The sequence below is a fragment of the Dipodomys spectabilis genome, unplaced genomic scaffold, assembly GCF_019054845.1.
Source record: "Dipodomys spectabilis isolate Male_0828 unplaced genomic scaffold, ASM1905484v1 ptg000325l, whole genome shotgun sequence".
Taxonomy (NCBI): Eukaryota; Metazoa; Chordata; class Mammalia; order Rodentia; family Heteromyidae; genus Dipodomys; species Dipodomys spectabilis.
In genome coordinates, this window is record NW_024871002.1 from 112,759 (window position 1) to 136,454 (window position 23,696).

At 39.3% G+C, this 23,696-nt stretch overlaps 2 pseudogenes; one reads left to right on the top strand and one right to left on the bottom strand.

Annotated features, from left to right (window-relative positions):
• The first annotated feature begins 14,018 nt into the window (after positions 1-14,018).
• Positions 14,019-14,392, top strand: LOC122128211 (annotated as a pseudogene).
• Positions 14,393-19,119: 4,727 nt separating this feature from the next.
• On the bottom strand, positions 19,120-19,911 carry LOC122128222 (annotated as a pseudogene).
• Positions 19,912-23,696: the final 3,785 nt, after the last annotated feature.

Consider the following 23,696-nt stretch of genomic DNA (forward strand, 5'->3'; position numbering starts at 1 on the left):
GAAGGACCTAAAAAGACAAATTATTCAATAATGTGAAACTAGAATGCTCCAGGTAGAACAAGTGGAAAGGTCCTCAGGCACATTGGACATTTTTAAGGAATAGCAACAAAACAAATGAGATTGAAGTGGACAAGATGGGGTAAAGAAATGAGTTCAGAAGATCTTCAGGAGGTACAGGTGATGTGGGGCATTGTATGTCTTTTACCCAGATAGGAAGCATAGACAGGGTTTGAATCCAAAATAGAGGCATGGCCAGATCTGACTTGTGTTCACCATGCTCCTCCTGTTGCTTACTGTAAGAGGGAAAGGAGGTAGAGAACCTGTGCAAAGATTCTTGTAGTAAGATGAACTGCTGAGAGAAGAGAGTATCTGTGATGAATTCTCAGCCTTTGTCGTAAGAAGGTTGTAGCCGTCAAATTATGAATATGTGTGGAAGGCAGAGCCATCGAGATTTTCTGATGAATTGGTTATGGCTCTGAGGGAAAGAATGATAACTCTGATTTGGGGGAGGAAGATGAAGTTACTGTCAAATAAAATTAAGATACCTAGGGAATGCTAAATTTCAAAATGAAGAGAAGGAAATGAGGTTTTGGATAATGGATGGCTTTGCTTTGAATGTGTGTGCTCCCCTAAATTCAGATGGTGAAACTTAAAGTGATGGTATTTTTTTAATGAGGATTTGGCAGGGGCAGAGGGGTAAATAGGTTGTGAAGGTCCTCATGGATGGGATCAGTGCCCTTGGAAATGAGACTGGAGGAAGCTTCTATACACCTTCCACAACCTGAGAATAGACCAAGAAGGCCCCACTATGAAGAAAAGACTCTCACTTGTCATTCAATCTGCTAACGCCTGATCTCAGCCTTCTTAAATTCCAGAACAGTGAGCTCAAGAAGGTTCTGCCATTGATAAATTAATCAGTGCATATATATATATATATATATATATATGTGTGTATATATATATATATACATAAATATATAAACATATATATGTGTGTGTGTATTTGGTCATGGGGCTTGAACTTGGGGCCTGAGTGCTGTCCTTGAGCTCTTTGCTCAAGGTTAGCGCTCTACTACTTTGAGCCATAGTGACACTTCAGTTTAGTGGTGGTTAATTAGAGATAGTCTCACAGACTGTCCTGCCTGGGCTGGCTTTGAACTTCCTCAGATCTCAGCTTCCTGAGTAGACAAGATTACAGGCATGAGCCACCCACACCCAGCCCCACAGGGCAAAGTATTTTGTTATAGCAACCCCAAAGCCTGGGAAGATTAAAAAAATGTCAGCAATTCAGGGTCTGGTGAGGTTGCTCTTCCTGGCTCATAGATGGCAGTCTTCTTTCTCCCTTTGTCTTCAAATAATGAAAATAAGTAGATAGTAACCTGAGCCATCCTAAGGGCATTAATGCCATTCAAGAGTGCAGAGCCCTTATGGCTTGGTCATCTCACAAAGGCCTAATATCATCACCTTGGTGATTAAGTTTTACATAAGGATTTGGAGAGAACACATACATTCAGGCCATAGAAGGGGTGAACATCTCTTCCAGATGCTGTGGTGAGCACAACTGTAATAAGGAATGAGAACCAGAACTGGATTTGGCAGCCTGAAAATTATTTATGCATATCATATATTAAAACCTTGCAAATTCAAAAACAATTTACAAAACTGTCCTTCATCTTCATGAAAACTTGATCTCACTTTTTCAGCATACTTTCAATAACTGTGTTCTTTTTATGTTTTCTTCAAACCTGTAGTCCTTTTTACTGATCTTAATGCTTTAGAACACTTACCACAGCACCAAAGCTAAGCAGAAGAAATTACCCTTGAAGAAGATTATGTAAAAACCTGAAAAAGGAAATTAGAGCAGAAGTAAGGAAATTGGAAAGCCTCCCATGCTCTTGGATTGGGAGGATTAACATGGTGAAAATGGCAATACTGCCAAAGGCTAGCTACAAATTCAGTGTAATGCCTATCAATATTTCAACCTTATTCTTCAATGAAATAGAAGAAGCAACCCAAAAATTCATATGGAACAATAAAAGACCCCAAATAAGAAAAATAATCCTTACCAGAAAGAATAGTGCTGGAGGAATATCAATACCAAATTTCAAACTCTATTACAAAGCCACAGTAATCAAAACAGCTTGATACTGGCACAAGACCAGACCTCAGGACCAATGGAATAGAACTGAAGACTCAGAAATCAACCCACAGACCTATAGCTACCTAATCTTCGATAAGGGAGCTAAAAAAAAAATAGAATGGAAGAAAGTCTCTTTTTTTGGGGGGGGGGGGTCCGGTCATGGGGCCTGAACTCTGGGCCTGGGCACTGTCCCTCAGCTCTTCAGCTCAAGGCTAGCACTCTACCACTTGAGCCACAGCGCCACTTCCGGCTTTTTTTCTTTTTGCTTATGTGGTGCTGAGGAATCAAACCCAAGGACTCAGGCATGCAAGGCAAGCGCTCTACCACTGAGCCACCTTCCCAGCCCCAGAAAGACAGTCTCTTCAGTAAATGATTCTGGCAAAATTGGTTAAACACCTGTTGAAAATTAAAGCTAGATTCTTACATATTACCCTGCACCAGAATCAACTCCAATGGATCAAAGACCTTGGAGTCAAAGAGACACCCTGAAAACATTACAGGAAGGAATAAGAGAAACTCTGTGGCTCCTTGGCACAGGCTGAAATTTTCTTAATAGAGACCCAGAAACACAACAAATCAAAGAAAGATTGGACCAATGGGATTGCATGAAACTGCAGAGTTTCTTTTTTTTATTTTTATTTTATTTTATTTTATTTGTGAACATAATGTACAGAGGGGTTACAATTACATGGGCAAGATAATGAGTACATTTCTTATCAAGCATTGCAGCCTCCTCCTTTGTTTACCCTTCACATCCCTTCCCAGCCTCCCCCCCCTCACCTAATCCTCCCCCTCTCCCCACCAAAGTTATAAAGTTCATTTTCGACATGACAACTTGTACTCCTCATTGTTGCAACGAGTCCACCTGTATCCTTAAACGACCTGTTTTTCCCTTCTCCTCCACAAATTATACCAACATCAAATATAGTGAAAGCAGGGATTATACTGTGGGGGAGGGACATACAAAGCAACAAAGAAATAATCTTATAAATACGTTAGAAACAAATACATAAAAGGAAAAAAATCATTTAAATACATATATAAGAGTTCATTTTCCTAACATCACCTTATCTGACCTTTTCTGCTTGACTCATACATATACTACATATTGCAAATAAGGGAAACCATGGGACCTATGTTTCTTTGGGCTTGGCTTACTTCACTTAATATAATTTTTTCCAAGCTTTTCCATTTCCTAACAAATGGGGCAATGTCAGTCTTTCTGATGGAGGCATAGAATTCCATTGTGTATATATACCACATTTTCTTGATCCATTCACCTACTGAGGGGCATCTGGGTTGGTTCCATATCTTAGCTATGGTAAATAATGCTGCAATAAACAAAGTTGTGCTGGTAGCTTTAGAGTGGTCTTGTTTGTAAACATTTGGGTAAATGCCCAAAAGTGGGATTGCTGGGTCATAGGGGAGCTCTATGTGGAGTCTTTTGAGGAACCTCCATACTGCTTTCCAAAGTGATTGCACAAGTTTACACTCCCACCAACAATGCAGTAAGGTTCCCTTCTGTCCACATCCCCTCCAGCATCTGTTGTTGTTAGAGTTCTTGATTTTTGCCATTCTAACTGGGGTGAGGTGGTACCTCAATGTTGTTTTGATTTGCATTTCTTTTATGGCTAGGGAGGTTGAGCATTTCTTCATGTGTCTATTGGCCATCCTTCTTTCTTCTTCAGAGAAGTTTCTCTTTAAGTCTTTAGCCCACTTATTTATTGGGCAGTTGTTTCTTTGAGGATTTGTTGTTGGGGGATTTAATTTTTTGAGTTCCAAGTATATTTTAGATATGAGACCCTTGTCCGTTGTATGGCTAGTGAAGATCTTCTCCCAATCCGTGGGCTTTCTATTGATCTTGCTAGCTATGTCCTTTGCCATGCAGAAGCTCTGCAGCTTCATGCAATCCCATTTGTCCAACCTTTCTTTGATTTGTTGTGTTTCCGGGTCTCTATTCAGAAAATTTCGGCCTGCGCCAAGGAGACCTAGGGTTTCTCCTATTTCATCCTGTAATGTTTTCAGAGTGTCTGCTTTGACTCCGAGGTCTTTGATCCATTTGGAGTTGATTCTGGTGCAGGGTGATATATAAGGATCTAGCTTTAGTTTTCTATAAGTCGTTAACCAATTTTGCCAGCACCGTTTACTGAAAAGGCTGTCTATCTTCCATTCTATTTTTTTAGTTGCCTTATCAAAGATTAGATGGCTATAGGTCTGTAGGTTCATTTCTGGGTTTTCAATTCTATTCCATTGGTCCTGAGGTCTGTTCTTATGCCAGTACCAAGCTGTTTTGATTACTATGGCTTTGTAGTAGAGTTTGAAATTTGGTATTGATATTCCTCCAGCACTGTTCTTTCTGTTGAGGAGAATTTTTGCTATTCGGTGTCTTTTATTGTTCCATATGAATTTTTGGATTGCCTCTTCTAATTCCTTGAAGAATGAGGTTGGAATTTTGATAGGTATTGTATTGAATTTGTAGATAGCCTCTGGAAGTATTGCCATTTTCATGATGTTAATCTTTCCAATCCAGGAGCATGGGAGGTTTTGCCATTTTCTAAGTTCTGTTTTGATTTCCTTTTTCAAGTTTTTAAAGTTTTCATCATAGAGGTCCTTCACTTCTTTGGTTAAGTTAATTCGTAGGTATTTTATTTTTTGTGGGGCTATTACAAATGGAGTTGCTTTCCTAATTTCAGCCCCACTTTTCTCATTGTTGGCATACAGAAAAGCCATTGATTTGTGGGGGTTAATTTTATACCCTGCTACTTTGCCAAGAAACTGCAGAGTTTCTGCATGGCAAAGGACATAGCAAGCAAGATCTTTACTAGCCATACAACAGACAAGGCCTTCATATCTAAAATATACTTAGAACTCAAAAAACTAAATCCCCCAACAACAAATCCTCAAAGAAACAACTGCTCTGAAGAGGAAATAAGAATGGCCAATAAACACATGAAGAAATGTTAAAATTCTCTAGCCATAAAAGAAATGCAAATCAAAACAACATTGAGATTCCACCTCACCCCAGTTAGAATGGCTATAATCAAGAAATCTAGGGGCTGGGAAGGTGGCTCAGTGGTAGAGCGCTTGCCTTGCATGCATGAGGCCCTGGGTTCGATTCCTCAGCACCACATAAGCAAAAAGAAAAAAGCCGGAAGTGGCACTGTGGCTCAAGTGGTAGAGTGCTAGCCTTGAGCTGAAGAGCTGAGAGATAGCGCCCAGGCCCAGAGTTCAGGCCCCAAGACTGGACCCCCCCCCCACAAAAAAGAAATCTAATAACAACAGATGGTGGAGGGGATGTGGCCAAAAAGGACTCCTACTGCATTGTTGCTGGGAGTGTAAACTTGTTCAACCACTTTGGAAAGCAGTATGGAGGTTCCTCAAAAGACTCCACATAGAGCTCCCCTGTGACCCAGCAATCCCACTTTTGGGCATTTACCCAAGGGATCACAAACAAGGGTATACTAAAGCTACCAGCACAACTATGTTCATTGCAACATTATTCACCGTAGCTAAGATATGGAACCAACCCAGATGCCCCTCAGTAGATGAATGGATCAAGAAAATGTGACATCTATATAGATAGATATAGATATTAATTCTGTGCTTCCATTGGAAAGAATAACACCACCCCATTTGTAAGGAAAAGGAAAAACTTGGGAAAATCATATTAAGTGAGCCAGACCCAAAGAAACATAGGTCCCATGGTTTCCCTTATTTGCAATAATTAGTGTACGTCTAGGATAAACTCATTAGATGAGCAGAATAGCTCAATAGCTAGGTACATATGATCGTATGAGATGATGCTAAGTGAAATAAAGTCCAAGACGTGGACACAAAAAGTTGTTCTTTGTTGTTGTTGTTTTTAATGTACTGTGTGATTTTTTTTGTTTCTTTTGTATGTTTTTCCCCCTCTGGTTTATCCCCAGTTGTTGCTGTATTTGATTTTGGTACCCTGGTATTGTAAATGTGTTTATCTGAATCAGGGAAAGGAAGGGAAACAACAGAATGGTGAGACAAACGGCAAGGAGGGAACCAAAGCAATAGAGGTATTCACAAGACAATATGATGAAAATGATCTGTATAATTTGGGTGGCGGGAAGGGGTAACAAGTTTGACAAGAAGTGTACTTATTTCCTTACTTATGTAACTATAACCCCTTTGTACATCACTTTGACAAGAAAAAAAAAGATGATTATGGCTATAGTCTACATTTTCAAGCTGGCAGCCTTGGTGAGAAAATTTGAGAAATGAAAAGTATAAGTCATAATTTTAGTTGCATTGTTGTACTGAAAGCCAGTAGAACTATCTATAGAATGGATATTTTATTGTTTAAGTACAAGTCCCAATAAAACTTTCCTTGCCATTTTTAGCAAGGATGTCAATACCAGTTCTTAAGATGTTCTTCCTGTCTCTTGAATGAATTCTTTAATGAATTCTTACTATATGTCAGAGGCTGTCATAGACATCTGTACTACAGCTTTAAAAAGCAGTTCCTGCTCTCAGGGAGCTTCAGACTTGGAAAAGAAACAGACAGATGCTATAGCTGGATTAACTATATAGAAGGTTTTCTCAGAATACTGCACAAAATATCTTGAAATAGCATATTTCTTCCATTCTATGATGATTATTAGGTCTAAAATACAGATGTTAAGTTTCCTGGCTGTCAGCAGGAAAAAATAATCACCACATTGAATGTTTATGAAACGTTTATGAAACAAAATTGCACTTTTTTGTGTGTTTTGTTTTGTGATACTGGGGTTTGTTTGAACTCAGAGCTATTTGCTTGCTAGGCAGGGGAGTGACCCCTTTTGCTACATATACAGCCCTTGTTGGTTATTTTTGATAACCAAAAAAAAAGTTTTGTTTTTCTCTGGACTAGCTGTCCTTAACTACCAGCCTCTAATAATGCTTTCTCACCAGAGCTGGTAGAACAATGGCATCTTGTGTTTTCTTGAGATTGGACTCTTACAAACTTTTAGTTTGAGCTGGCCTCCAATGTGTTCTCATGATCTCATAATCTATTGAGTAACTAGGATTACAAGAATGAGTGACAATGCATAGATTCAAATACTGATTTTAAATGTTAAAATATTTAAGCAAGGTACAAATGGTATGTTCAAATTCAGCTACATAATATTTATTCTTTTCCTGGCATCTATACTTTATATTTCCCTATAATTTCATGGTGGCCTACAAGTTCATAATGGTAGAATCTGTGTCTTGTTCATGTTATAGTTTCAAATTAGTAGGCATAGGACAAGATTGGTGTAAATTTGCTTGGATCAGAGAAGAGATCAGGTAGAGAAAGTAATGTTGGATCTACATCTCTAAGCTAAGCTTCACTTCTCACCCTCCCTTCTATGACTCTTGCTATCTGAAGGATTGGTTTATAACTTTTGCCAATTTATAATCAATTTGTATTATACTTTCTGTCATATAAAGTGAATGAATGATCAGAATTGAATATGAATTTTTAGAAACATTAAAATTGTGAAAGCAATTCAAACCTTGTTTTATTTTAGAGTCAGCATAAAATTACTATTTTATTTTGCTATAAAACTTTCTAAGCTGGGTGCCGGTGGCTCACGCCTGTTAATCCTAGCTACTCAGGAGGCTGAGATCTGAGGATCACGGTTCAAATCCAGCCCAGGCAGGAAAGGCCTTGAAACTCTTATCTCTAACAAATCACCAGAAAACCAGAAGTGGCACTGTGGCTGAAGTGGTAGAGTGCTCACCTTGAGCTGAAGAACTCAGTGACAGTGCCCAGGCTCAGAGTTCAAGCACCATGACCAAAAAAGCAAAAAAACAAAAAACAAAACTTTCTAAACACTCACTTCTAATGGATGTATTTACTTTATTATGAAACAGCACCAGGGCAATGATTATACTGTGAATAGAATGGGCCTCTTATGGGTTCTTACCTTAGGCTTAGGGATGTAATATATTGATTTAAAAAAAAATAGTCCTATTATTTACTGTCCTGGACAGTCTTTACAAATTAGTCTGAAAATTCTATTTTTCTATTTTTCTTCAAGCATGATTTTTTTTCTCAGCACAATTTTTATTCTTTGTGATAAGAACACCAGCTCAAGGTGAGTTTTTGATCATATTTTTAGCATCAGTTTTTTTAACATGTTTTATTATAACTGGTCTATCTAGGGATGCAATGCATGTTGATCAGAATCAGCCCCTCTCTCCTTTTCATTCCTCCCTTCCCCCATTCACAATCAGTCTTATTTTGTTTCCTTGTTCCATGTTCACATATGCACATACATCAATAGTTTATTTGTACTCCTTATACCTCTCCCTTTACTCAACCCCTCTCTTTACTAAGCATACCCTGGTCCAGACTTGTATCAAATGCCCATTGTTCTTTTCTTTACACTCTTTGTTAATTGTTCAAGGAGCTTTTTTACCATGGTACCTCACATTATACATCAAATACCATATGATATTGAGTGTATGTGTATATATGTGTGTATGCATGTATGTAATATATTAGTTCATAGACAACTTTCAAACTTATTTCCATAGCAGTTATACAATTTTACAGTTCCACCAACAATATATTAGGGTTCCTTTTTCCTTTCATCATTGCTAGCAGTTTTGTTGTTTGTGCTCTTTATAGTGGCTATTTTGACTAAAATGAAATTTTAATATTGCTTTGATTTGTCTTTCCATTATGTCTAGGGATCTTGAGCATCTATTCATGTATTTATTAGCCATTTGTGCTTCCTCCTTCAAGAAATGTGTGTTTAGATGCCTTGCCTATGAACAAATCTAAACACCAAACAGGTTATATAGAAAGGGCATGAGGGATTGTGAATGGTACTGTAGGGGATCAGAAGGATAAAGGTACTATACTTAGGGTATCATACCTAGCGATGGAGAGTAGGGATAATGGGAGAAAGGATATAGAATATGGAAGATAAGGTGATAAGGCTCAGAAAATAGAATGTGAGATTTAAGCTTCCTATTATGTCTGGGCAAAGGGACAGAAAAGACCGGAGTAATAAAGAGAAGGAAAGGTAGAATAAGCTATCAGTGAAAAAGAAGAAGAAAAACTGCCTGCTGGGCTCTATAAAATGGATGGGTTTGTCCATCTTCTTTTTTGCTCTGGGACTTGGAATATATCAGTGTATTCCAGCTAGTGGGAGAAAGAGAACCATCTTAAAATCTAAGCTTTACACTACTAAAGTTACACTGTGTGGATTCAGGCTGAGAACCCCCCTACTTGATCTCAATTACACAGAGGTTCCTAGCCATTTTATCTCTGGAGCCTCTTTTGTTATGTAGGAAACCCTAGACTCTTGTAGTTCATACCCAAAGTGAGATTCTCCTTAACAAGTACACTTCTGCAGAGTACAAAAGTAATTTAACTTACAAGGAAGTTTCAGTTGTAAGACTGCTTTCTTTCAAGAACAATGTAAAGAAAAGAACATTGGGCATTTGATACAACTCTGGACTGGGGTATGCTTAGTAAAGAGAGGGGTTGAGTTAAGGGAGAGGGATAAGAAGTACAAATAAACTCCTACTGATGTATGTGCATAGGTGAACATGGAACAAGGAAACACAAAGGAGGAGGTAACAATGTTCGATAAGAAATGTACTCATTACCTTGCTCATGTAACTGTAACCCCTCTGTACAGTAGTTTTACAATAAAAAATCATACAAAAAAAGAAAGAAAAAGAAAACTACTAATTTCCTAAAGATAACTCAGACTACAGAAAAGAAAAGTAGCCAATCTAAACCTTCACCAAGAGGTAAAGGGTGTAGCCCAATGTTTCAATGAAGCATTTAAATGCAAATTAAAGTAACTTTAAAAAGGGGTTAAAAATGGCGCCCCCTTTGTAACATACTGGGGAGTGATTGGCCTCCCAGACAAAGAAAAGTTTAAAAGGTAAAGGCTTATTTCAAAGTAAAGTTACCAAAATGATTGTTCATTCCAGTTTGCCCTTATGGGTTTTCTGTAACAGTTTCCAGCAGGCCCACAGTAAAGGACAGAGAACAAATTTGTCAGATGTAATTTTGGCCCTTAATAGGTTCCAGGTAAGACCATGCTTATAAAACTACTCCCAATGACCATCTTTGTCACTTTTTAAAATGGCCATAAGTAAAAACTGGTTCAAGCCAGCCCAGGCAGAGAAAGGTCCCTGTGAGATTGCCATCTCTAATCTGTCAGCAGAGTGCTCAAAAGCAGAGTTGCTTTGGAGCTCAAAGTGGCAGAGTCCTAGCCCTGAGCTGGAGAGCTGAGGGACAGTGCCCAAACCCTGAGTTCAAGTCCAGCAACTGATCAAGGAAAATGCCAAAGGTGCATTTATCCTAGCATGGAAAAAGGCACTCCGGGGATGGAGCATCCAGAGGCAGTTACAAGCCACTGCTTGGATGGCAGAGATGGTGTCAGATCCTGGAGTCACTTGAACTTGGCCCTTCAAAAATTGATCAGAGCCAGGAGTCATGGGAAGATAGTTTGTAAACATGTCTAATGCTCATGTTGGTCTAACTGGGCAGAAACTTGCCAGTCATCTGTGATAGTGGGCAGTAAAAGCTAAGGTTGTAAAATGTGAGGGATAATTTAAATCCCAAACTCCCTGTATCTGCTCAAAGTCCTAATTGGCAGTGACTTTTGAGCTGGCACCAGCCACATAAATTCACTTGTTAAGAAAGAAGTTTGTAAACCTGAGATTATGTACTATTAAGATCTGTCTAAAGGCCTGTATAAAGGCAGGCATTGTTGGGGCCACTAGATATCAGGTTCCTTAGCCAGCCAGAAAAATGTTAAACCAGCCAGAGTGTTAAACAGGCTATGCTGCTGTAGCCCAAGAAAAGATCTGTACATTTGTTAAAAGTCAAATGTTGTATATAAGCCACTTTAAACAGGCTGCCCAGAGGCAATGGGTGGTACTTAGAGTGCCAATCAGTTGTAGTTTAAAAACATCTACTGGGTTTTATTACAAAACTCTGGCAAGTAATTGTTAGTCACAAGTTATAGGTAACCTCTATCTCATTGATCTCCTTGTTACTTTAATTGGAAATAAAAGGGACTTTTGTAACAAAGACTCCTTTTGCCACAATTCAAAACTATCTCAGGCACAAAGAATCCCTCTAAACCTCCATCTCCCAGCTAAACAGCACAGAGCCAGGCTGGAGGCATGGCTCCAGACTCACCTCTAAGTATCCAGCTGAAGGCTGAAAGTGGCATTGTGACTAAGTGGTAGAGCACTAACCTCGAGCAGAAGTGCTCAGAGACAGTGCCCAGGCCTTGAGTCCAAACTCCATAAATGCCAATTGGGACAAGCTATCCCAGCAATGGACTCTAAGACTCCCCCAGGACAGTCAGTCCTGACAATGGAAAACCATGGAGAGGAGTAAGAGGAGATGACATTCTAAATGGAGTAACTTTATGCTCGCCCTTTCAAAATTAATCAGAGCCAGGAGATCAAGAGAAATAGCTGCTTGCCCACCTAATGTCTATACCCACCTACCTTCTAACTGGACAGAAAGTTACAGTCTTGCCTTTGTTACCTAATATTTGTATTTATAATAGCCTCTAACTGGTACTTCTAACCTCTCCATTATGCTGTCCCCTACCCAGTTGCCCAAAAGACCCTAGACACCCCCTTTCTGCCTTTCTGCCCCAAGTCCAGTTATTCCTCCTCCCCTGTAATGGGCCACAACTAGGCTTATACTCCAAATGGAACTTTTCCAGCCTATGGCCAATGTGTGTTCTGTTCTCCTATGTCATTCATGTTAACTGACCTTGTCACCATGTCAGCTTCTTGCCTGAGCTTTCCAAAAGTTTCTATTTGGGGGGGGGGGTCCAGTCATGGGGCCTGAACTCTGGGCCTGGGCACTGTCCCTCAGCTCTTCAGCTCAAGGCTAACGCACTACCACTTGAACCATAGCACCACTTCTGGCTTTTTTTTTCTGCTTATGTGGTGTTGAGGAATTGAACCCAGGGCCTCATGCATGCAAGGCAAGCGCTCTACCACTGAGCCACCTTCCCAGCCCAAAAAAAGTTTCTTTTTTTTTTTCTTTTTTTTCTTGTGAAAAAACTGTACAGAGGGGTTACAATTACATGGGCAAGATAATGACTACATTTCTTATCAAGTATTGTAGCCTCCTCCTTTGTTTCCCCTTCCCATCCCTTCCAAGCCTCCCCCCACCAAAGTTGTAAAGTTCATTTTCGACATGACAACTTGTCCAAAAAGTTTCTTTTAGCAGGATAACAGCCTCCCACATAGGACACCACCTGGGAACAAGTCAAGGCCATCCCGTTCCTAGAGGGAAACTGGTGACTTCACTTACACTGCCCTGCCTTGCCAAGAGCAGACCTGGACCCTAAAGACCCCAGCTCCAGGGACTCCTTGATGTCCCCAGGATAGCAGGAAGTAGCCAAAAGAGCCCATGACACCTATTGACCCTGGTACCTTTAAATATCTCTGCTACCTCTACTACCTCCTCAGGTCACTGAGATCCTAAAGCAGGAAAAGTCTTAATCCTCCTCCTCCAGGATGTCAGGAGTACCATGCTGCCTCCAATCCAAGACAGAAAAGGCAATTTTAGGTCTTTGATAACCCCTTCTGGGAATGAATCCCTCCCTGGCTTATTCCTCTCTTGGGCTGCTAACAGCATCTTTGCTTTAACAGCAATTTTGCCTTTTATTAATTGTATCTTGCATTTTAGATAACTATTGTCATGGACAAAGGAGGACCTTTACCAATGAAACTGTCAAGCAGATGCTTCTTAGATGGTCCCCAGTTGAGCAACAAAGCAGGGATCCCTGACTACTTTGCCCCTTTACTTTGCAGGAAGTAGCTCCCGAAGAATCGACCTCAACCCATAACCCCCAGCCTGGTACCCTCTATTTTTATTAAACAACAAAGGGAGGAATGTAAGCATTATGCCCACCTTTGGTCCTCAGCTCCACCCAGACCTGAGCTCCTCCCAGCCCTGGAGTTCCCGCCATACAGCTAGCTCCTCCCTCTCTCCACCCAGACCCACCTACCTCACTTTCTGCCCCCAGACCCTCCTGCTACCTGGATAGGGACAGGTGCCGTGTGCTCCCTCTTGGGGGAAATATGGCTCCTCTAATAAACTTTGTGATAATCTTTCTCCTGTGCCTGCTTGCCTCCATGTGGTCCCCTGGGATGGATGTGAAGGATCTTTCACTTGTCTTGCTAGGGGATCTCATCATGAGGGGAGAGGAAAGCAGAGAAAGAAAATAAAAACCCAAAAGGGGGAGCCAGGATAGACAATCCAGTTCCTCTACCTCAGTGTAAGGGACCTCCTACTCTGATAGTGTCAACATAAGACTTCTTCCTTTTTTTTTGTCAGTCATGGGCTTGAACTCTGGGCCTTGGTGCTTTTCCTGGGCATTTCAGCTCAAGGCGAGTGCTCTACCACTTGAACCACAGCACCACTTCCAGTTTTCTAGTGGTTTATTGGAGGTAAGAGTCTCAAGGAGTTACCTGCTTGGGATGGCTTGGAACCGTGATCCTCAGATCTCAGCCTCCTGAGTAGCCAGGATTACAGGCGTGAGCCACCAGTACCCGGCTAAGACTTCTTTCATCCTTCCTTCTTTCCTTCTTTCCTTCTTTCCTTCCTTCCTTTTTCATTTTTAGGAGTTTAAGGTTTAATTATTTTACTTTCCACTAGTCTGTGATTGGCTATACTTTTTCTTATTTTGACATTCTTTCTACACTTGCCTTTCCCTTAAACTCCATACCTGCCTTTGGTCCAAAGTGAGAAAGCAAAGTTGGTTGTTAACATTTTCCTCCAATCCAGGCATGCAAACTTTTGGGGGCACTTTCATCTACAAGTTCTACCACCTTCATAGTTGTGCTGGTTGATTAAAAACAATGTGAAAGAGAAAGAGGAACATCTAGCTTCAGAGCTGTTATCCTTCTTGTGATAGCAAGGAAAGAGTGAATTGAAAATGGGTGATGTTGAGAAAGGCAAGAAGATTTTTGTTCAGAAGTGTGCCCAATGCCACACCGTTGAAAGGGAGGCAAGCACAAGGCTGGGCCTAATCTCCATGGTCTGTTTGGTCGGAAGACAGCACAAGCAGCTAGATTCACTTACACAGATGCCAACAAGAACAAAGGCATCACCTGAGGAGAGGATAAACTGATGGAGTATTTGGAGAATCCTAAAAAGTACAACCCTGGAACAAAATGATCTTCACTGGGATTAAGAAGGGAGAACAGGCAGATTTGATAGCTCATGTCAAAAAAGCTACAAATGAGTAATACCACTACCTTAGTTATTTATTGCAAAACAAATGTCTCATGACTTTTTAATGTGTACCATAATTCAATTGATCTCTAATATCAGATTTCAGATCATGAAGGGCTGGCAGAATATTTTTGGACAGTCCTGATTTAAGTAAAACTGGCTTGTGGCTAAGTGAATATTATCTTAAAAAATACTGTCACTTTCTTTTCCCCTTTCTGTCATATGATTGGACTTACTAATGTTCAATTTTTCAGCAAGATAGGGAATAATACCATCTCCAAATATGTTAAAGATTGGTTTTATATTCAGGTTTATATAGATAATTATGAGAACATCTTTAAATATTGAGGAAATCCCTTCACTGTCTCAGAATCAAGCAAAATTAACTTGTTAAAGGCAATAGCTGAAAATGAGGAAGCAATGTCTATATTTTTGGTCTTGACTATTCCAGTTTAATTAGAATTCCCTGTCTCTGAAATCTGCCTTTTACTTATTGAAAGGCATTTTAGTGTGGCTTGTATATAAATGTCAAATAAAGAATATTTAACACTTGTCACATTTTATAGATGGACTATAAGTACAAATGCTTTTTAAAATGACTGTGATAAATACAATATGGACTTTATTTTTGAATTCTAGACAGACTAAGCTATAATTCACGATTTTCTTTATACAACTATTCAGAAACACAAAATTGTGGAACTATTGTGTATGTGTGATTGATAGTGTGCTTTTTGCCAACTTCTTAGAGAAAAGGTTTCAGGTAGAGGAGATAATTTGTAAATTATATGGCCATAAGACTTAAGGTAGTGGCATTGTAGCTCAAGTGGTAGAGTGCTTACCTTGAGCTGAATTGCTGAAAGACAGCACTCAGGCCCAGAGTTCAAGCCCCACGACAGCCAAAAAAAAATAAAAGACTTAAGGTAAAGATAAATATTACATGAAAAATATGAAATACCTCTCAGGTATTCTTTCTGTTATGTTAGCCATCGGTGTAGTTCACCAAACACCAAAGGCTATCCTGTAAATATTGTATTCTCTTCCCCCACTATATATCTTGAAGAGCAATTGTTTTTAAGTTTGTTTTCCTGTTGCATTTTTCTGCTGAAGCACTTGGGTGTCTACAACTTAGTATACCACACTCATTTGTCTACCCTCAAGAACCTCTACAAATTTATCAGCTTCTTTATTTTATCAACATTATTCACTTTGCTTTCTTACAGATATTCTTCTACTCAAAAATCTGGATTACCCCAAGCGCCAGTGGCTCTCACCTGTAATCCTATATACTCAGTAGGCTGAGATCTGAGGATCATGGTTCAAAGCCAGCTTGGGCAGGAAAGTCTGTGAGACTCTTATCTCCAAAAACCACTAGAAAACCAGAAGTGATACTGTGGCTCAAGCAGTAGAGCACTTGCCTTGAGCTGAAGAGCATAGGAACAGCACCCAAGCCCATAGTTCAAGCCCCATGACCAACCAAAAATCTGGATTATAAAACAAAATTTAAATATAATGATTGTTCTACAATCTCAGCAATTTTTATTGCATAAGATCTTGTCTCATGGTTTGGGCTGTTCTGTAACTTACTATGTAACTATGGTATACTCGATCTCCTGTTCTTCCTGCTTTACTCTCCTGAGTACTGGGATTACAGGCATCTACCACCATAATAACCAGGTTAATCCCAGTTTCTTGTGATACTAAAGGCTCACTTCCTAAGTGTTCTCTCATTGACCAAGGCTGCTTTTTCATCTGAGAGTTATCAAGCTGCATCTGAATATGAAATGTGTTCTTAGTTCTTTTTCAAAATGTCACTTAGTCTTTCCACTGACTTCATAAATCTTCAATCCACCATGATGAAGGTTGTTTTTTCCCACCTGTTCAAATCATGTTTCCAGTTCAAGAATCTAGATAATTTAAAACATTTCAAAATGTAACTGAGACTTTATTGTGTGTTAGACACAGGAATGAATAAAACAAGTCTCCAGATTTTGAGAAATTTTTATCTATGTCAGGTATTATGGTACATACCTGTAATCCTAGCACATAGGGTACTAAGGCAGGAAGATCATGAGTTAAAGATGATCTCAGGCTACATAGTTAGGTTAAGGCCAATCTAACGTACATAATGAGGCTCTGTCTGGGAAAAAAAGACCAGAAAAGAAAGAAAAGTTTCAACTTGATCAAGATTAATGCATGATCAGCGAATATATATATACATACATACATATATATATATATATATATACATATATATATATATATAACAAAAAGATCAGAAGGAAGGCATAATGTCCTGTATCATTTTACTTGAAACATTTAAAATGTTTTTAGGAATAAACAATAAGTTTGAAAGTCATATATAACTAGTTCTTTTAGAAACTGATCTAATTTTACTAGCTTAATTTAAGCCAGGTGCCAGTGGCTGATGTTTGTAATCTTAGCTACCCAAGGGAGTGGGATCTGAGGAGACCAGTTCAAAGCCAGGCTGGACAGGAAAGTCCATCAGACTCTGGGGCTTGAACTCAGGGCTTGGGCACTATCTCTGAGCTTTTTACTCAAGGCAAGTGCTCTACCACTTGAGCCACAGTTCTACTTCTGGTTTTTATATGTTAATTAGAAATAAGAATCTTATAGACTTTCTTGCCCAGGTTAGCTTTGAACCATGATCCTCCTATCTCAGCCTCCTAGCTAAGATTATACACGAGAGCCACTGGCACCAGGCATAAAATATTTTAATGGTTGCATTCCTAGTTGCACAAATACTACAAACACCAGGTAAAAATAAATGAGTACTTTTCTGGTTTGTTCTAGTCTCACTGTATTTTTTTCCTATCTACTCATCCATTTAATTATTTACTTATCACTATGAATTCACAGGTATTTAATATTTAATTCATTCCATGTGTTAGTATTCATTGTAATTATTATTTGTTTTGTTGCTATAATTATTCAATCTTTGGCCATGAAGAATTTACTTGAGTTGGCTTCTCTGTCATTTTGATACCCTGCCATGGAGTTGTTTTTTTGTTTGTTTTGGTTTGGTTTGGTTGTTTTTCCCCCCCATGGGGCAAATTGTCTTTATGGTGGTCTATAGTCTCACTGTATTTTGATAGCCACCCAGGAAGCTCAAAGTTAACCCACACTGGAACTGCATGCCTGGGGAGGAAAGACAGTCCCACAGTTTAGGAAAAAAAGAATATTTCATTCAATATTTTCTGGGTTTTTTTGGTAAGAAAAAACATTCTTTTTTTTTTTTTTTTGTCAGTCATGGGGTTTGAACTCTGGGCCTGAGCAATGTCCCTAAGTTCTTCAGCTCAAGGCGAGCACTCTACCACTTGAGCTACAGCGCCACTTCCAGTTTTCTGGTGGTTTATTGGAGATAAGAGTTTCACGGACTTTCCTGCCCGGGCTGGTTTTGAACTGTGATCCTCAGATCTCAGCCTCCTGAGTAGCTAGGATTACAGGCGTGAGCCACCAGCGCCCGGCTTAAAACATTTGTTTTTATTGTGGAATCTAAAACCGTTATTGTATGATAGTATAAGTCTTTTAGCATACTCAAATGAGTTGACATTCATTATGGACAGCAGGCTAGCTCACAAGTAATAAACTATAATGCACAAACACATTTGACTGGGAAAATTGCCACAACCTGTTAATAAAGTGCAGCAAACTTGCCAGTAATACCTCTGGATATTTTTGGTAATGTTAAGGAAAAGCTACTGCAGTCAGGACCTAGGTGATGTTTAGGTTTCAAAAACTGGTTGCCAGGGGCCACAGTGAAAGATTAGACAGGGAACCAATGAAAACTGCTACCTTGGTACGAAATGAGCATTTCCAGAAAATGCAAAATTCTTTTGCAGATACTCAGCATACTATGATCTGACAAGTTTACAGTGATAAAACAGTAAAGACAGTTAACATTATTTATACTTTCAGTGTGTAGAGAATACAGATTTTTAAATCAGCAGCAGTAAATTTAATGACAGCTCCTGAGACAAGTTGCCCTCTGCCCTCTATCCACCTATGCCAAAGATGGTAACACACAGAATAGAAAGTGATTTACTGCATGGGATTCAGAAAGTACTTGAAAAGTGGTAAAATTCTATGTTATTAAATGACATAACATATTTAGAGGCTTTATTTAAAAATCTCTTACTGTTCATTATCAAAGTTACAAGATTGTTTGCCTACCAAGACAGATTGTAAACATAGGAAATTTTCATTTAGGAAAGATGGGTTTACTGTAATTTGATCTTTTACAAAAAATTACTATAAGGTATTGATAACCAAATTTCTCTTTTACTTTAAGTCTAATTCTCTTGGAAATTCAACCCGTGTTTCTACTCTCTTGATCTAGAATTCAACCATAGTCATTTCAGGAAATACCCAGTTAATTTGTTAATCAGAAACACAAACTGAGTAGCATGTATTTCCATTTTCATCTTAGGCCAAAGGCCTCAACTTCATTATACTGTACAAGAAGACAGAGATGGCAGTGGTCCTGTGGTGTCTGTCTTCCACATTGTAGCTGGGGTTAATGACACAGTGGAAGAGGCAGCAGTGATACAAAGCAAGGCCAGCCTAGTTGCTTATCTCACAGGGAGTCTTCTTCTTGCTTGGCTGGCAGCAGCCAAGTGTTGTTAGGCTGCCTCTCTCCAAACTTGATTTTGCAGCAAAGGGTGACATGCTTTGGTAATCCTGTGTCAGGGAGATTCCATTCAGGCCAGAAGTCGTTCCTTCAATCTGTTGGCTGTGAGTTGATGCTAATATGAAGAAAATTATCTGGGTAGCTCAGGTGTTCACTGAGGCACTGCAGAGGTGTTTCCAACATTGGTTCAATTCCGTGAATCATGACTTGATTCTTCTTTTCCCCGTCTTTAGGAGTAACTGCAGAAGGACAGACTTCTTTGAGGAGATCTCCTAGTGTATGCAGCTGCCCATCTGAACAAAATAGCTTCTGAATAAAAGGCTGTTCTGTCGTTGTCTGATATATTCTAAAAGGGATATAATGAAATCCATTTTCTTCTGCAGGATATTCCATGAGTTTCCGGTTGATGGCCCCAAACTGGTCAAATCTGTCATTTTGTAGTCCCATCCAAAGCTGCTTGTGATCTTTTTTCTGCTTTAAAGCATCAGCTTCTTTCATACAAAAAATAAAATGAGCTTCAATTGCATCTTTAGATGGACAGTGCAGAAGGTCCTTTTCTGGAAAACTCATAAAATGTACTGTGATAGTGCAAGGAAGAGCTGAACTCAATACAAGAAGATCAAATAGCAAACCAATTTGATAGTGCCATTTCAGTGGTGTGCCTTCATATTCAAACCGTATCTCACTAATGTCTTCTTGTCTCATAACCTTCTGAAAATGCTTTTTCACCTTGTCAGTTACCAACGTCAAATAACTTACTCTTGCCAAAAGCAAATAATATGGTTCTGCTTCCCTTTCAATTATCTCATCCTGGTACAGAGTGAAGCAAGTTGGAATTCGTCCAAACCACACATCTCAAAGTACATCTTTGTCATCTGTCATTCTTCCAGTGGTTAAAGCAGTACATATAGGCTAAATTCTTTCTTCAATCAAAGCCAAACTTCTCTGAGCACCGGCTCCTTCTCGCTTCCCATACCGGTAAGGTGGCACTATCCCAGCACTGCCTGCTTGACCCACACAGTCCTGCAGAAACACAGAGACTAGAAGTCCCGAGAGCTCACGCAGCCACAGGAAAGCACCAGCTCCGAGGTCCTCAGGGAATACAACAGCAGAAACCTGCAAGCCCCCACTGATTATTTTCTAATTAACTGAATACTGACACAGTGGTTACCAGTACTATCTTCCTTATTTGTCCAGCATTTTTAGAAAGTACCTGCGGAAATTAGGATTAGACAATCTTTTTTAATTTTGTGATTCTCTTGAAGGAAAATAGGAGTGCAGTTAGCATAGTAAACATATTAACAAAATAGATTTTTCTGACAGACTTGACTGGGAAATAAGGAACGAGGTCAGTGTACCAGATCTAGTCAACCTTTTATCCTTCACTCTGTCCTGTGCTTCCAAACTGGTTGGCAAATGTGATATATAGTGATATGTGGAGACACAGTCAGTTTGAAAAGGCAAGAAAATGTCACTGTGATAAATCCTTTTCAAATCTTCACAAAACAGAGCTTCTATGTACACATAATGCAACCTTGAGAGTACATAAAATACAGAAAATTCACAAAGATTAAGGGAGAACATGATAAGACTCCACAAATGTGTGAAGAATAACATACAATTCTTTGTGTTCAGTAAACTTTGAAAAAGCTTTAGTGAAAAATCAAAGGAACAGTGTTAGAGGAAGGTCTTTTTCAAGATCAGAGATGGCACTAGAGAAAGGGGCTTGGAGGGATAGGTTGAAGATTTAAAAGAAAGGAATCTTCAGACTTTATAGCAATGCAAAGGAAGGAGGTGGTAGGCATGGAGAATTTTTGGCTCTTTTTCCTTCTTCCTTTATGTCTTTGTTCCTTTAGATTATTTTCATGTACCTACAGATTATGCTGAATTCTAATCTAGGACAAAGTTTTTAACTGGAACATCCAAAGATTTTAACTAGAAGTGACTTGGTTCATTTTGACCTTTTTATTGCTCCCATAGACACAGTTTATTTTCATACATGGTCAACCAAACAACACCACAGTACAGGTTTAGACATCCTAATAATCCATGGGAATTCCCACAAAAAGGATGCTGTTGTAAGATGTGCAGAGAGATCAAATGTAGCAATCCTAGGCAAAATATACAGGCTATTATTCTGAGCTGCTTTTTTATGTTAGTTTAATTAAGTGAAGCTGTAGTCTCATGGATCTTTTACAAGAGCTTTTTAGATGTCAGAAACATCATTTAATAATACTAAACAAGAAAACCCATATGAATAAACAAGTGAACTAATTTACCCAGGAACAGATGTAAAATGGAATAAAAATAACGAGGTTTGAAATTTTTGAAAAACTTTTCAAAAGGTGGGTATCATATTTTCAAAGCAGTATAGTTGGGGGTATAAGAAATAGTAGAGCCTGGGAACAACCAAGAAGCCAGCACAGTTGGAGAGAATGGAATGGAGGCTTAGTAGTTTCTAGGACTCCACAAAGTGTGTCTGTAGCCCAAGTACTTTAAAATGTCAGACACATTCTGGAACTCTGTAAAGCCATGTTGGAGTCCATACAATCAAAAGCACTCTAAAGAAATAGCTAGACTCCAGCAATCCCACTTCTGGGCATTTACCCAAATAATCACAAACAAGGCCACACTAACGCTACCAGCACAACTATGTTTATCACCATTATTCACCATAGCTAGGATATGGAACCAACCCAGATGCCCCTCAGTAGATGAATGGATCAAGAAAATGTGACATAGACGGATATAGATATAGATATATGAATACTATACTTCCATCAGAAAGAATGACACCACCCCCATTTGTAAGGAAATGGAAGGACTTGGAAAAAATTACAATAAGTAAAGTAAGCCAAATCCAAAGAAACATAGGTCCCATGGTTTCCTTTTTGTGATACGTCTAGGATAATGCTAGCAAATGAGAAAAAAATCTCAATAGCTATGTACATATGACCATATAAGATGAAGCTAAGTGAAATGAACTCCAAGACATGGACACAAGAGGTTTTTCTTTGTTGTTGATTATGCTGTTGTTAATGTACTATGTGATATTTTTGTTTCTTTTGTATGTTCTTCCCGCTATGGTCTATCCCTTGTTGTTATTGTATTTGAATTTTGTACCCTGGCATTGTATCTGTATTATCTGAATTAGGGAAGGGAAGGGAAACAACAGAATGGTGAGACAAAGGACAAGATGAGAATCAATGCAGCAGTGATATTCACAAGAAAATATGTTGGAAATGATCTGTAAAACTTAGGGGGGGATTGAGGGGAGGGAAAGGAGGAGAAAAATGAGGGAAGAGATAACAAGTTTGACAAGAAATGTACGTGTTTCCTTACTTATGTAACTGTAACCCCGCTGTACATCACGTTGACAATATTAAAAAAAATGCTAAGAAATAAGCCTCGGGCTAGGAAGGTGGCTCAGTGGTACAGCACTTGCCTTGCATGCATGAGGCCCTGGGTTCGATTCCTCAGCACCACATAAGCAAAAAGAAAAAAGCCGGAAGTGGCGCTGTGGCTCAAGTGGTAGAGTGTTAGCCTTGAGCTGAAGAGCTGAGGGACAGCACCCAGGCCCAGAGTTCAGGCCCCACGACCGGACCCAAAAAAAAAAAGAAAAGAAAAAAAAGAAATAATCCTGGTGCTGGTGGCTCACGCCTATAATCCTAGTTACTCAAGAAGCTGAGATCTGAGGATCGCAGTTCAAAGCCAAGGAAAGCCAGCCCAAGCAGGAAAGACATGAGACTCTTATCTCCAATTAAGCACCAGAAACCGGAAGTGGTGCTGTGGCCCAAGTGGTAGACTGTTTGCCTTGAGCTGAAGAGCTGAAGGACAATGCCAAGGACCAGAGTTCAAGCCCACACCCAATAAGAAAGAAAAAGAAAAGAAATAGCTGGGCTCCACAACTATGTATAAAACTACACAAACAGTGGACATGTGATAAGGTTGATCAAATGCCGCTGGGTGGTGTGGTCAGAGCCAACCTACAAAAGTTGACCAAAAACGATCAGCTCTGTGCTACTTCCCTGACCCTTGGAGGCTTGTGCTTTTTTATCTTTCTGTTCTCATCTCATCTTGGAGTGGTTTATTATAAAGGGATTTCAACTTCTCTAGTTTCATTGTTGAACTTTTTCTGAAAGTGATTAAGGTTTAAAGAATGGAAAGAATGAACCTATTCAAATAGCTCACAGGACAGGCAGTGAGTTGTCTTTTTTGGATAAGAAGGAGCCATTGAAATCTGAAAGTTTCTTAAACTTGGTTGTCACGAATTAGTACTCACAAATTACTTTTAGAGTTTCTATATTGCCAAAGAAGTTCAAATAAATGCCTTAACACTACAGTTTCTATAGGTTTATATTTATACCTTTCAAAAAAAATAGATTGACCAGAATGAGAAGAATCCTAGCTGAAAGTGATACTCTTTTCCAAGTTCACTTTTCAAAGCAGACAAGACCAGAAGGCTCTGGGATGTATCGCTAGTATAGGCAGAAGCAGAATGAAGAGAAGGGGAAGCATGCAGTCAAGACACATCCACTCTCTCCACTTAGAATGCCTAGCTACAGCAATAAGACAAGATGCAAACATGAAGGGGATCCAAACACAGAAAGATGAAGTAAAACTCTTCCTCTTTGCAGATGGCATGATCTTGTATTTAAAGCATGCAA